The sequence below is a fragment of the Delphinus delphis genome, chromosome 20 (assembly GCF_949987515.2).
Source record: "Delphinus delphis chromosome 20, mDelDel1.2, whole genome shotgun sequence".
Classification (NCBI taxonomy): Eukaryota; Metazoa; Chordata; class Mammalia; order Artiodactyla; family Delphinidae; genus Delphinus; species Delphinus delphis.
The window spans coordinates 48259874-48272789 of NC_082702.1; the positions used below are offsets into that span (position 1 = coordinate 48259874).

At 37.5% G+C, this 12916-nt stretch overlaps 1 long non-coding RNA gene across 1 annotated transcript; it reads right to left on the reverse strand.

The window, feature by feature from the left end:
* Positions 1 to 1769: 1769 nt before the first annotated feature.
* On the reverse strand, positions 1770 to 8912 carry LOC132416303 (uncharacterized). Its single transcript, XR_009517542.1, has 3 exons — positions 8880 to 8912; positions 3891 to 4048; positions 1770 to 1851 (listed from the first exon to the last, which is right to left on the reverse strand). It is a non-coding gene; the product is annotated as an uncharacterized lncRNA (long non-coding RNA).
* Between the last annotated feature and the right edge of the window lie 4004 nt (positions 8913 to 12916).

Here is a 12916-nt window from a genome sequence, read left to right on the forward strand (position 1 = left end):
TCAAGAAATCACACAGTCCACTCTTTCCATTGACCCCCCCGTTTAATCATTAACTTGCTTTACTTCATAATTTTACATACATGCGTAGATATATAAATTAAATTACTTTTAGTTTTATGACCTAAAATCAGGTTTGATTCTGCAAGCTATATTTAGTTTATAAATTTTGTAACATTTCAGAAAAAAATAAAGTATCATACTATTGATAAGGTTTTAGAATCTAGGAAATAGGGTCAACAAGGCATTTTTATGAACTCAAAGAATCAAATATTTAGCATTCTAAGTGGGTAGGGGGAAAAAGAATGTCATATTTATAAAATATTATAGGGGAGGAAGAAGTGTAATATTTATAACAGCAAGCTTTATTCTTGTAGGGGAAGGAACAAAACCTTTCTCCCGCACCCTCCTAAGTTCTCTGGCTGGGGCCCTGCAAAGAGAGATCCACAAGAGAAGAACAGAAGTTTAGTAACATGTGTGTCTCCCATATACAAGGGAGCACTCGGTGAGGAGTAACTCAAAGGGGGTGGTTAGAACTTGGGCTTACTTGGCATCTTAACAAAGAACAATACATTTTTAGAGAAGTGATAAGACAAAGCAAAGGACTTTGAGTTTCCTCAAAGTGGTGGCAAATTGTGGGAACGTAAATACGTGGGGAAATAATGGAAGATACGGGTGATTAGTCACCTCTGTTGTAAAGATTCCTCGCCTGCCGTCTCTGGGCTCATCAGGGTCTAAAGTTTAGAGTTGTCCCAGGTGACTAACTTCGGTCCTTCCCGGTAGAGAGGAGACAGGACACCTTTACAAATTTAGGTCCTGCTTTTCGGCAACTGGGGGAACGCAGAGAGCTTTTCTTGTAGCTGCTGCTTCTCAGTTGCCATCAGCTCAAATTAATCCTTATGCCAGAGTGCCCTTTTCAGGTGGTATATTCTGCTACTCTTCAGTATTCGATAAGAATTATAATAAAAACCAGGAGGACGTAGGATACGAAAAATAGGGTATGGACTCTGAAAACTAGAGTAATAATTCACTGTTATTATGCACACTGTTGATCTTTGACACGTGATTAAATAGCCGTCATGTACCTTTCCATGAATCTGCGTCGTAGATCGGTTTCATTTCCTTTTTTGTTAGGAGCCGCTGTTCGTTAGTAGACTCTTCAGACCCGAATAGTAAAGGATAATAATGAAGGCTCTAGGAGAAGCAGGAACCTGTGGGAGTAGATTAAAATAACTTCACCTTTACATAGGACTTTAGAAGTTGAAAAAGCAGGGCCCTGGGTAGAAAACCAAAATTACCTTCAGTCCTCTGAAGAGAGAGAATTGCCAGTATCTATAAAGGAGCAATTTGCATTTTAAGGTGTATCCAATGATCTGAGAGACAGCAACAACACATCAGGTGGATAACAGGCTTGCCGCAGGTGGAGTTTTCTTAACATCTCTATTTAGTGCTTGGATGCATCTTCCTATTTTATTCTCTGTCTCCTGCTCTCCCCAAGTACTGAGAACTACACAGTATCTCAACTTATCATTTCTAAGGCTAACTACACCTAATTCTTATCATGGGTTGTAGGTGTGTAGACTAACTCTAAGAAAAGCTGTATTTCCGCATCGCATTTTTTTTTGCTGTATCACAATGAAGATGTAAATTGCAAATCTCTTCACTTCTCAGATTGTGTGCGGGGTCCCCTGCCGTGACAGAAATAATACTCTTATCGTCAGAAGGTCAGAGTCTTCTTACCTATCCGGCCACGGAAAGCACAGTTCTTGCTTCCCAAATTGGATCTTTTCCTTAAAAAGTGGTATCTTCTTTACCTCAGGGCACTCTTCTGATATTCATATATTCTAAAGCCAGCTTCATGACCCAGAAGAGAAAAATGATGATGGTTTATGCTTCTTTGAAACTATAAAAATTCACAAGAACCTAGTTTATGTCAAGTTATCTGAATTTCCCCCATTAGGTAACTGATTTATTCAATAAAAGTAGTAGAGGAATGTTTCTCAGAAACACTTACTTTTCAGAAAAACACTTTCGGAATCCCCATACAGCCCTTTAGAGCGTTTCTCTGGAGACCAGGCTCACTGCCTGTGAGGATTAATTTCATGTGTCAACTTGGCTAGGTCACGGTACCCAGATATTTGGTTAAATGTCAGTCTAGATGCTGCCATGAAGATAGTTTTTGGACGAGGTGAACCTTTAAGTCAGTGGAATTTGAGTAAAGGAGACCATCCTCCAGGGTGTGAGTGGGCCTCACCCACTCAGTTAAAAGCCTTAAGAGGAAAAGACTGAGGTCCCCCTGAAGAAGAGAGGCTTCTGCCAGCAGACAGCCTTCAGACCCAAGGTCAACATCAACTCTTCCCTGGGTCTCCAGCCTGCCCTGCAAATTTCAGATTTGCCAGCCCGAACAGCCTCATCAACCAATTAGTGTAAGTCAATCAATCTCCCTGAACGCACATGCGCACGCACACACCCCCCCCGCATCAAGTCTACTTTTTCTGTACAATTCTCACTGATGTACACCCGCTCTGTACGACTGCTTTAGTGCTTTTTAAGAAACTTAGATATATAGACCAAGAGGGCCTTAATGTTACCCTCAGCTTCTCCAAACTCTGCACAGGATTCTCTTGACTCTAGGCACCAGACCTCCCTTTTCTAGAACGTGTATGTTAGAAAACTGGTACAATTTTTTTTTCCCTGCCCCTTTGAGATATAAATCTCTTTAAAAGCCTCTTCGCAGTTTTACAGCCCAGCTCTTAGAATGTAAAGGGAGATAGCGTCCCTACACTCCCCAGTTCCTGTGAGATTGTAAGAGCCCAGTTTTGATATGTGCTTTGTTCTTAGTTAGAAAACAACCTCCTGTCCCAAAGATAAGAGAGAGTATACTTTTCCTCCGGGGTAACTCCATCCAACAAACACACATCGCCTGTGCGCTCCCTCTCACCCAGCCCTTATCAACCCTCCTGCCCTTGGCTTCAGTGGACTTGAGCTCAGACTGAGTTCTAGTCACCGCTTGCAGCGACTTGAGATGCACGAGAACTACAAAGGAGACCGTTTAAACATTCACCCTCTGTAGATCTGAATTGAGGTTCAGAACGTCCTAATTTTCAAGAGCGTATAAAGAATTTTACATGGCTGATGAGTGTGTAAATTGGCACAATCCCTTGAGAAAGATATGTCAGTATCCGCTAAACCTGAACGCTGGAATACCCCTGATCCAGCAAATCCGCTTCTAGGTAAACACCTGATAAAAGTGGCCACTGTCAGGAAAAACTGTGAGACATTTTGAAATGCACACCCGCCTGCACAAATGATTACTGGGTTTCTGTCTAGCTTCCCCTTCCAGGTTTTCTAATTCAGTATTTTTGAGCTACTTATAACTCTGTAGGTAGTAGGAAATATATAGTACCATAAATTATTCTTCTAGAGGAATGCTAATGAATTTAATCTCGAGGAATGCAATTGATTATTGTGCCACAAATGTTGATTAGTTTAGCATTTACTTGTAAATTCATTTCAGCATTCCTGATTGCCTTTATGTGGGTGTTCGAATTCTCCTTTGAACCAATGGAACATTTTGCTGACTTGCTAATTAATTTGTGAGGTATATAAACATCGGTGGCCTGTGTTTTCATATTTGTATAAAAATTATGATTTTGCCTTTTTTAAAAAATGTATTATTAACCGCCACCCAAAACAAGGGCTAAATAATTCATGGAAGAATTATTTGTTAGTATGCCTGGGTAAGAAAGGGTTAACAGTGGGTCTGTAACTGTTTACTCCTGCTCTGGGGGGACAACTCAGGCAGTTTTGTCCTCCTTTAAACATACTGATGGAATTTACTGGCTGGAAGATAAATGAGGGTCTTCTGGGACTGCCGTACACCGATTTCTTACCTAGGAAATCCTTTCAGTATGCTGCACGTGCTGTGTCTGGAGTGTACATTGTAAATAAACCTCTAGTAAGATGTGCAGGGGATGAGGGCTATCACGGCATCCCTCTGAACCCAAAAGGCATCTCGGTATAGAAAACACGGTGAGCTACGGGGCTGCATCTAGAAAGAGACAAAGTACTGATTACTGTTTTACAATGTCAGAGCATTTTATAAAAATTCTGCTGGACTCTCACCTGAAACGCTTGGAGGTGTAACTCTGTGATCACAGTATATTTGATTAACAACCCACAACCGATAAATGTGCAAGCAGTTTACAGCTCAATAAAGTTAGAGGTAAACCACAAAATATTGATAATGTAATTTATTGGCCTTTAGACAGCCAGTCTTATACATAATTTAGCAATCTTAGACATATTTAGACATTTCTTTCGTGACTAACAAAACAATCTCCCTGTTTCTCAATTGCTTTTTTTTAAACATAATATTTGTCTGTTTATTCAAGGTTTCTTTTCTCATATTTCATCAAAGTTAAGAAAGTAACATTGTACTATTATTTTACTTACCACTAAAAAAGAAAATAAGACGTATTTTGATTTCAGAGATATTAAAGTACATTTATAATAAGTGAAATATGGTATATCACTCAATTTTTTCAAAGTTTTATCCATATCATTACTATATATATTACATTTTATTCCTATAATGGGATCTTTACATGATGGTAATTTCTTTTTTTAATTGTACTATAGTTGATGTATATATAATATTAGTTTCAGGTGTACAACAGTGATTCAAAATTTTTACAGATTATACTCCATTTAAAGTTACTATAAAATATCTATATTCCCTGTGCTGTGCAATGTATCCTTGTAAGTGATTTATTTTATACATAGTAGTTTGTACCTCTTAAGCCCCTAATCCTATCTTGGCCCTTCTCTACTACTCTCTCCCCCCTGGAAACCACTAGTTTGTTCTCTATATCTGTAAGTCTGTTTCTATTTTGTTATTTTCAGATTCCACATATAAGCGATAACAGAAGTATTTGTCTTTCTCTGTCTGACTTATTTCACTAAGCATAATACACTCCTGGTCCAGCCATGTTATTGCAAATGGTAGAATTTTATTCTTTTTCTAGGCTAAGTGATATGCACACACACACAGACACACACACACACAAACACCACCTCTTCTTTATCCATTCATCTGTTAATGGACACTTAGCTTGCTTCCATATCTTGGTAATTGTAAATAAAACTTCTGCACACATTGGGATGCATGTATCTTTTCAAATTACTGTTTTTTTTTTTTTTTTTTCTGGATATATACCCAGGAGTGGAATTGCTGGATCATATGGTAGTTCTATTTGTAGTTTTTTGAGGAACCTTCATATTGTTTTCCATATCGGCTACACCAACTTACATTCCCCCCAACAGTGTACAAGGGTTCCCTTTCCCCACACCCTCTCTTTTATTATTTGTAGACTTTTTGATGATAGCCATCCTGACAGGTGAGAGGTGATACCTCGTGGTTTTCGTGGTTTTGAGTCACATTTCTCTAATATTAGCAATTTGTGCATCTTTTCATGTGCCTGTTAGCCAACTGTATGTCTTCTTTGGAAAAATGTCTACCCAGGTCTTCTGCCCATTTTTTAACTGAGTCCAAAAAAATATGGCCACGATTTATGTCAGAGTGTTCTGTCTATATTTTCCTCTATATTTATGTCATAGTGTTCTGTCTATATTTATAGTATCTGCTCTTACATTTAGGTCTTTAATCCATTTTGAGTTTATTTTTATATATCGTATTGGAGAACATTCTAATTTCATTCTTTTACATGTAGCTGTCCAGTTTTCCCAGCACCACTTATTAAAGAGATTGTCTTTTCTCCACTGTATATTCTTGCCTCCTTTGTCATAGATTAATTGACCATAGGTGTGTGGGTTTATTTCTGGGCTTTCTATCCTGTTCCATTGATGTATGTGTCTGTTTTTGTGCCAGTACCATACAGCTGTGATTACTGTAGGTTTGTACTATAGTCTGAAGTCAAGGAAACTGATTCTTCCAGCTCCGTTCTTCTTTCTCACAATTGCTTTGGCTATTTGGGGTCTTTTGTGTCTCCATACAAATTTTTAAGATTTCTTGATCTAGTTCTGTGAAAAATTGCCATTGGTAATTTGATAGAGATTGCACTGAATCTGTAGATTGCTTTGGGTAGTAGAGTCATTTTCACAATGTTGATTCTTCCAATCCAAGAACAAGGTGTAGGTCTCCATCTGTTTGTGTCATCTTAGATTTCTTTCATCAGTGTCTTATAGTTTTCTGAGTACAGGTCTTTTGCCTCCTTATGTAGGTTTATTCCTAGGTATTTTATTCTTTTTGATGTGATGGTAAATGGGATTGTTTCCTTAATTTCTTTCTGATCTTTCATTGCTAGTATGTAGAAATGCAACAGATTTTTGTGCATTAATTTTGTATCCTGCTACTTTACCAAATTCATTGATGAGCTCTAGTAGTTTTCTGGTAGCATCTTTAGGATTCTCTATGTATAGTTTCATGTCATCTGCAAACAGTGACAGTTTTACTGCTTCTTTTCCAATTTGGATTCCTTTTATTCTTTCTTCTTCTCTGATTGCTGTAGCTAGGACTTCCAAAACTATGTTGAATAAAAGTGGCAAGAGTGAGCATCCTTGTCTTGTTCCTGATCTTAGAGGGAATGCTTTGAACTTTTCACCACTGACCATGATTTTAACTGTAGGTTTGTAACATATGGCCTTTATTATGTTGAGGTGTGTTCCCTCGATGTCCACTTTCTAGAGAGTTTTTATCAAAAATGGATGTTGAATTTTGTCAAAAGCTTTTTCTGCATCTACTGAGATGATCGTATGGTTTTCACTCTTCAGTTTGTTAATGTGGTGTATCACATTGATTGGTTTGTGGATACTGAAAAATCCTTGCATCCCTGGGATAAATCCCATTTGATCATACTGTTGGATTCAGTTTGCTAGTATTTTGTTGAGGATTTTTGCCTCTATGTTCATCAGTGATACTGACCTGTAATTTTCTTTTTTGTGATATCTTTGGTGTTGGTAGCAGGGTCCTGGTGGCCTCACTGAATGAGTTCGAAAGTGTTCCTTCCTCTGAAATTTTTGGGAAGAATTTCAGAAGGCTAGGTGTTAACTTTTCTCTAAATGTTTGTTAGAATTCACCTGTGAAGCTGCCTGGTCCTGGACTTCTGTTTGTTGGGAGTTTTTAAACTACTGATCCAATTTCAGTACCAGCAATTGGTCTATTCATATTTTCTATTTCTTCCTGGTTCAGTCTTGGGAGGTTGTACCTTTCTAAGAATTTGTCCATTTCTTCTGGGTTGTCCATTTTATCGCCATATAGTTGCTCAAAAACTTTTATTCTAAATTGATCTAAGGAAATAAAAATTTGTTCAAAATACTGATAGCAACAACATACTTGATTATGTATTCTTATATACGTATATCCTCATGTATATGAATGAAATGAATGCCAGCAATAACACAAAGGAAAGGGAGAAAGAATTAGGATTATTTTGTCATTATAAGGTACTCGCACTACTCATGAAGTTCATAGTGTTATTTGAACGTGGAATTGGATTTTTGTAAATGTATATTGGAAGCTCTAGGGCAACCTCTAAAAAAATAAAAAGTAGTATAACTGAGAAAATGGAATTATATAAAATGCTCAGTTGAAACCATATAAAAAGGAAAAAGGATGGAAGCCAAAAATAGGAACACAGTACAGGACAACAAATAGAAAACAATAACAAATATGGTAGAGGTTATCCAACTATCTCATAATCACTTTAAATGTCAACGGTCTAAATACATTCAAGAGACACATTGTCAAAGTGGATCAAAAAACAAGACTCAACTATATGTTGTCTGTAACCTGTTTTAAATATACATTAGATTAGATATAGATTAAAAGTAAATGAATGGAGAAAGATATATCATAAGAATCAAAAGAAAGCAGGAATAATTATATTAATTTCAGAGTAGACTTTAAAGCAAGGAAAGTGATCAGGGATGAAGAGTGGCATTCCATGATAAAGAAGACATAACAATCCTTAATGTTTATGTGCCCACAACAGAAAATCAAACTACATGAGGCAAAAACTGATAGAACTACAAGGAGCAATAGATGAATCCACTGTTAGAGGTGGAGACTTCAGCATCCCTGTAGCAGAAATGGACAGATCCAGCAGGCAGAAAATTAATAAGGACATACTAAACTCAACACACCATCAATCAAATGGATATAATGTAGCCTACAGACAGCTTCATCCATCAACAGTAGACATCACATTCTTCTCGAGCTCACAGCAGCATTCACAAGACAGACCACATTCTGGGCCATAACACTCCTTAACAACTTTGAAAGAAGCCATACAATGTCTGCTCTCTGACTATGATGGAATTAAACTAGGAATCAGTAACAGATAGACAGCTGAAAAAATCTCCAAACACTTGGAGATTAAAAAAGATACTTCTCGGGCTTCCCTGGTGGCACAGTGTTTAAGAATCTGCCTGCCAATGCAGGGGACACAGGTTCGAGCCCTGGTCAGGGAAGATCCCACATGCTGCGGAGCAACTAAGCCCGTGCACAACTACTGACCCTGCATGCCACAACTACTGAAGCCCGCGCCTGGAGCCTGTGCTCCGCAACGAGAAGCCATTGCAATGAGAAGCCCGTGCCCCGCAAGGAAGAGTAGCCCCTGCTCTCTGCAACTAGAGAAAGCCCACGCCCAGCAACGAAGACCCAGTGCAGCCAAAAATAAAATTTAAAAATGTATTAAAAAAAAAAGACGATACTTCTACATGGGTCAAAGTAGAAATCACAAGAGAAATTAAAATTGAACTAAATGAAAAAGAAAATACAACTTATAAAAATGTGTGGGATGCAGTGATAGCAGTGCTTAGAGGGAATTTGGGTCTTTCTATTCATAGGGCAGCAGCCATACCTGCAGTTGTTCTTCTGCCAGATCCTCTTTCAGTTCCTCTGATTTGGGGGCTCGAAGCCTGTTTAGCTCAGAGGGCACCAGCTTCTCCTGAAAGACACCCGCATCATCAAGGCTGAAGACAATGCAAACATACGCAGGTTCCAATCTAGTCTCATAGGTTCCAGCTCATGTTTGTGGGTTCCATTTTGTCCATCATCACCCCATCTTACGTTCAGCTTCCCTCTTTAACTCCCTGCCCTGTTGACTTAACATCTAGCATCAGATACAAAGACAACAGCCTTTTAAAGACACTGCTTGACCAGCTCCCACAACTGCATAAGGTCAAATTCCTATGACTGATGGATAGATAACCTAGAGATTAAGTTCATGCTTAATGATGAATGACTGGCTATTTCCTTCTAACTTCAGGAACAATACAAGATGTTCATTCTTATCATTTCTATTCAGTGTTATTCTGGAGCTTCTAGCCAAGGAACTAATGGCTAGATAAAGAAATAAAATGCATACTGTTAAAAATGAAGAAATAAAATTGTCTTTACACACGGTATGATCATCTATGTAGAACTTTCTAAAGAATTTTCATAAAAAGCTACTGAAAAAAAGTGAGTTTAGCAAGTATACAGGATGTAAACCCAACAGGAAAGAGTACATTAAGTATACATGACTACTCTTTTGAACTCTAGAAAAGAGAGATCTAATATGTCCTGACAGCAGATTAGTGGTATTTGGAAAGGGTCTCAAGGGAACCTCTTGAGGTGACGAAATGTTCTGTATCTTGAGATGTTGGTACTTATATTAGTGTATACATATTTTAATTCATGAAAATCTGTACTTGAAAGGGATGTATTTGCTTATGTAAATTATACCCCAATGCATTTCAGAAAAATTTTAAAAATCATCAACACATATCTAAATCCAATTTTAAGACTTGATAATCCCCAACCACGATAACCACATTCAAGAATATCCACTCACACTTACACAGAGATTCCTTTTAAGTTTAGTGATTTAATTGACATGAGCTTAACTAAGTCATTTGATGTCTCTGGACAAAGAGCTACATGTGAAAAAGGAGAATTTTAACTCTTTGATATCCATATATCTTGGGATCTCATCTAGGAATAATAGAATCTACAGGCCTGTTGAATAGAACTTTCTGTGATGATCTAAATGTTCTTGTATCTATCCTGTCCAATGTAACAGCCACAGGCTACACGTGGCTATTGCACATTGAAAGATGGCTACTGAACTAAAAAACTGAATATTTAGCATTATTTAGTTTTAATGAATAGATACTTAAATAGATATGCGTTGCGAGAGGCCCCTATATTGACAGCCTAAAATAAAGGCCTTTTCCCCTGAATCTACTATTCAATGAGTCAAGCAATAAAAAAAGTCATCTCTTTTTTTTTTTTTTTTTTTTTTTGCGGTACGCGGGCCTCTCACTGTTGTGGCGTCTCCCGTTGCGGAGCACAGCCTCCGGACGCGCAGGCTCAGCGGCCATGGCTCACCGGCCCAGCCGCTCCACGGCATGTGGGATCTTCCCAGACCGGGGCACGAACCCGCGTCCCCTGCATCGGCAGGCGGACTCTCAACCACTGCGCCACCAGGGAAGCCCAAAAGTCATCTCTTAAAATAAGTAACCCCAAAGTTTTATTATAGGAAGCTGGAGTTAAAAGTCTGATACACTGTAAATTACAGAAGACACAACGCAACTGCAGAGAGAGACTGCAAATATATTCACTATAAATAAGCTTTTTAATTGGTATACAACCTGCTGGTTGGATCAATTTCACCAAGGGTAGCCTGTGAAAGAAGAACTGCTTGGATACATCTGAAATGGTGATCACTGCAAGTAAACAAGAATGATGGTATGAAAATATTCTCAAAGAAACAAAATATAAAATGACTTGAACTGGGAGGACACCATGCATCGAGCTTAGTGGCAGATTTCTGACAGTTCTGCTGAACCTGCTCATTCCTAGAAGTTGGCTCATTAAGATATTTCCCCCCATAAATTTGCTCCTTTCATGAAACGTTTTAAGCTGTGCCTAGTATTCTTAAAAGTAATTGCTTTCTCTGATTTGTTTTACTTAGTATGATAATCTCTAGGTCCATCCATGTTGCTGCAAATGGCATTATTTCATTCTTTTTTATGCCTGAGTAATATTACATTGTGTGTGTGTATGTATCACATCTTCTTTATCCATTCATTTTGAGATTGCTTCCGCAGCTACGAATATTGGGGTGAATATATCTTTTTGAATTAGACTTCCTGTCTTTTCCAGATATATGCCCAGGAGTAGCACTGCTGGATCATATGGTAGCTTGTATTTTTAGATTTTTAAGGAACCTCCGTACTGTTTTGCATAGTGGCTGCACCAGTTTACATTCTCACCAACAGTGTAGGAGGGTTCCCTTTTCTCCACACTCTCTCCAGCATTTTATTATTCATAGACTTTTTGATGATAGCCAATCTGATCTGGGTGAACTGATACCTCATTGTGGTTTTTGATTTGCATTTCTCTAACAGCGATGTTGAGCATCTTTTCACGTACCTGTTGGCCATCTGTATATCTTCTTTGAAGAAATGTCTATTTAGGTTTACTGCCCATTATTTGATTGGGTTGTTTGTTTTTTCGTTATTGTATATTTTGGAAATTAACCCCTTGTTGGTTGCATCATTTGCACATATTTTTCTCCCATTCCATAGGTTGTCTTTTCGTTTTGTTGATGGTTTCCTTTGCTGTGCAGACGCTTCTGATTAGGTCCCATCTGTTTATCTTTGTTTTTATTCCTTTTATGTGGAATCTAAAAAATAATACAAATGAGTTTATTTACAAAACAGAAAGAGACTCACAGACATAAAAAACAAACTTATGGTTGCCGAAGGGGAAAGGGAGGTGGGGGGAGGGGGGTAAATTGGGAGTTTCGGATTAACATATACACACTACTATATATAAAATAGATAAGTAACAAGGATTTACTCTTAACACACGGAATATTGAATTTCTTGTAATAACCTATAATGGAAAATCTGAAAAAATATATATAACTGAATCACTTTGCTGTACACCTGAAACTAACACAATATTGTAAATCAACTATACTTCAATTTCAAAGAAAAGGAACTGCTAATTTTCAAATAGACATTCCTATCAGAAACAATACTGGAAAATAGTATTCTGCTTTTTCTTAAAGTGTGAAATCAAGACCTCAAAATACAAATAATCACTTGACCTACCTTTAATACACCTATAAGTCTTCACTTTGTAGAGAAAACAGTGATAATAAAGGAGTCTCTGGAATAACCTGCAATGTTTTACTCTCATTTATGATCTAAGACATGTCTGCCATGTACACAGAGGGCAAGTTGCAGTTAAATTTTTATCACTTACCTAAGTCTGGATTCAAAGGATTTGTTACTATAGAGGAAAACAAAGGTTCTCTCAAGAAACTATACTTAGCTATATATGTTAATATGGTCCAAGGAACACAATTTCATTGTGGATTACAGTATTCATCTTAGTACTCATTCAAATGTGATTGCTCTAACTCACGTTGCTGACCCTGTTTTCCTAAGTTTCTAGCAGCCCTTACATGTTTCTTCATATATTTAGGCAAAATGGACTCCAATATAATAATCGTGTAAGTATTTTGTCGTTGAAAATTGTATCTTATTCTTTGTACTCATATGAGTTATGTAGTATTTGTGACTTTATAGATGAAAGGATTCTATGCATAGTTAATTGGCTGAAGTTTCCTATTGAGTGAAATGTACAACAGAAGAGACACTGAACAAAAGATCCCGGGCCACAGGGATTTCTCCTAATTTCTGATTGATTGACTACATGCTTGGTCGAGTCAGTTGATCTTTCTCTCATTTTAATATGCAAAAGCGGGAAAAAAGACATTAAATTATTTATATCATCCCATTAAAAAAACCCAGGTGATTTCTATAAATACATATTCTTATATGTATACATATATATTCTTATGAGAATATATCTCTCTTATATATGAGATAAAAAATATAA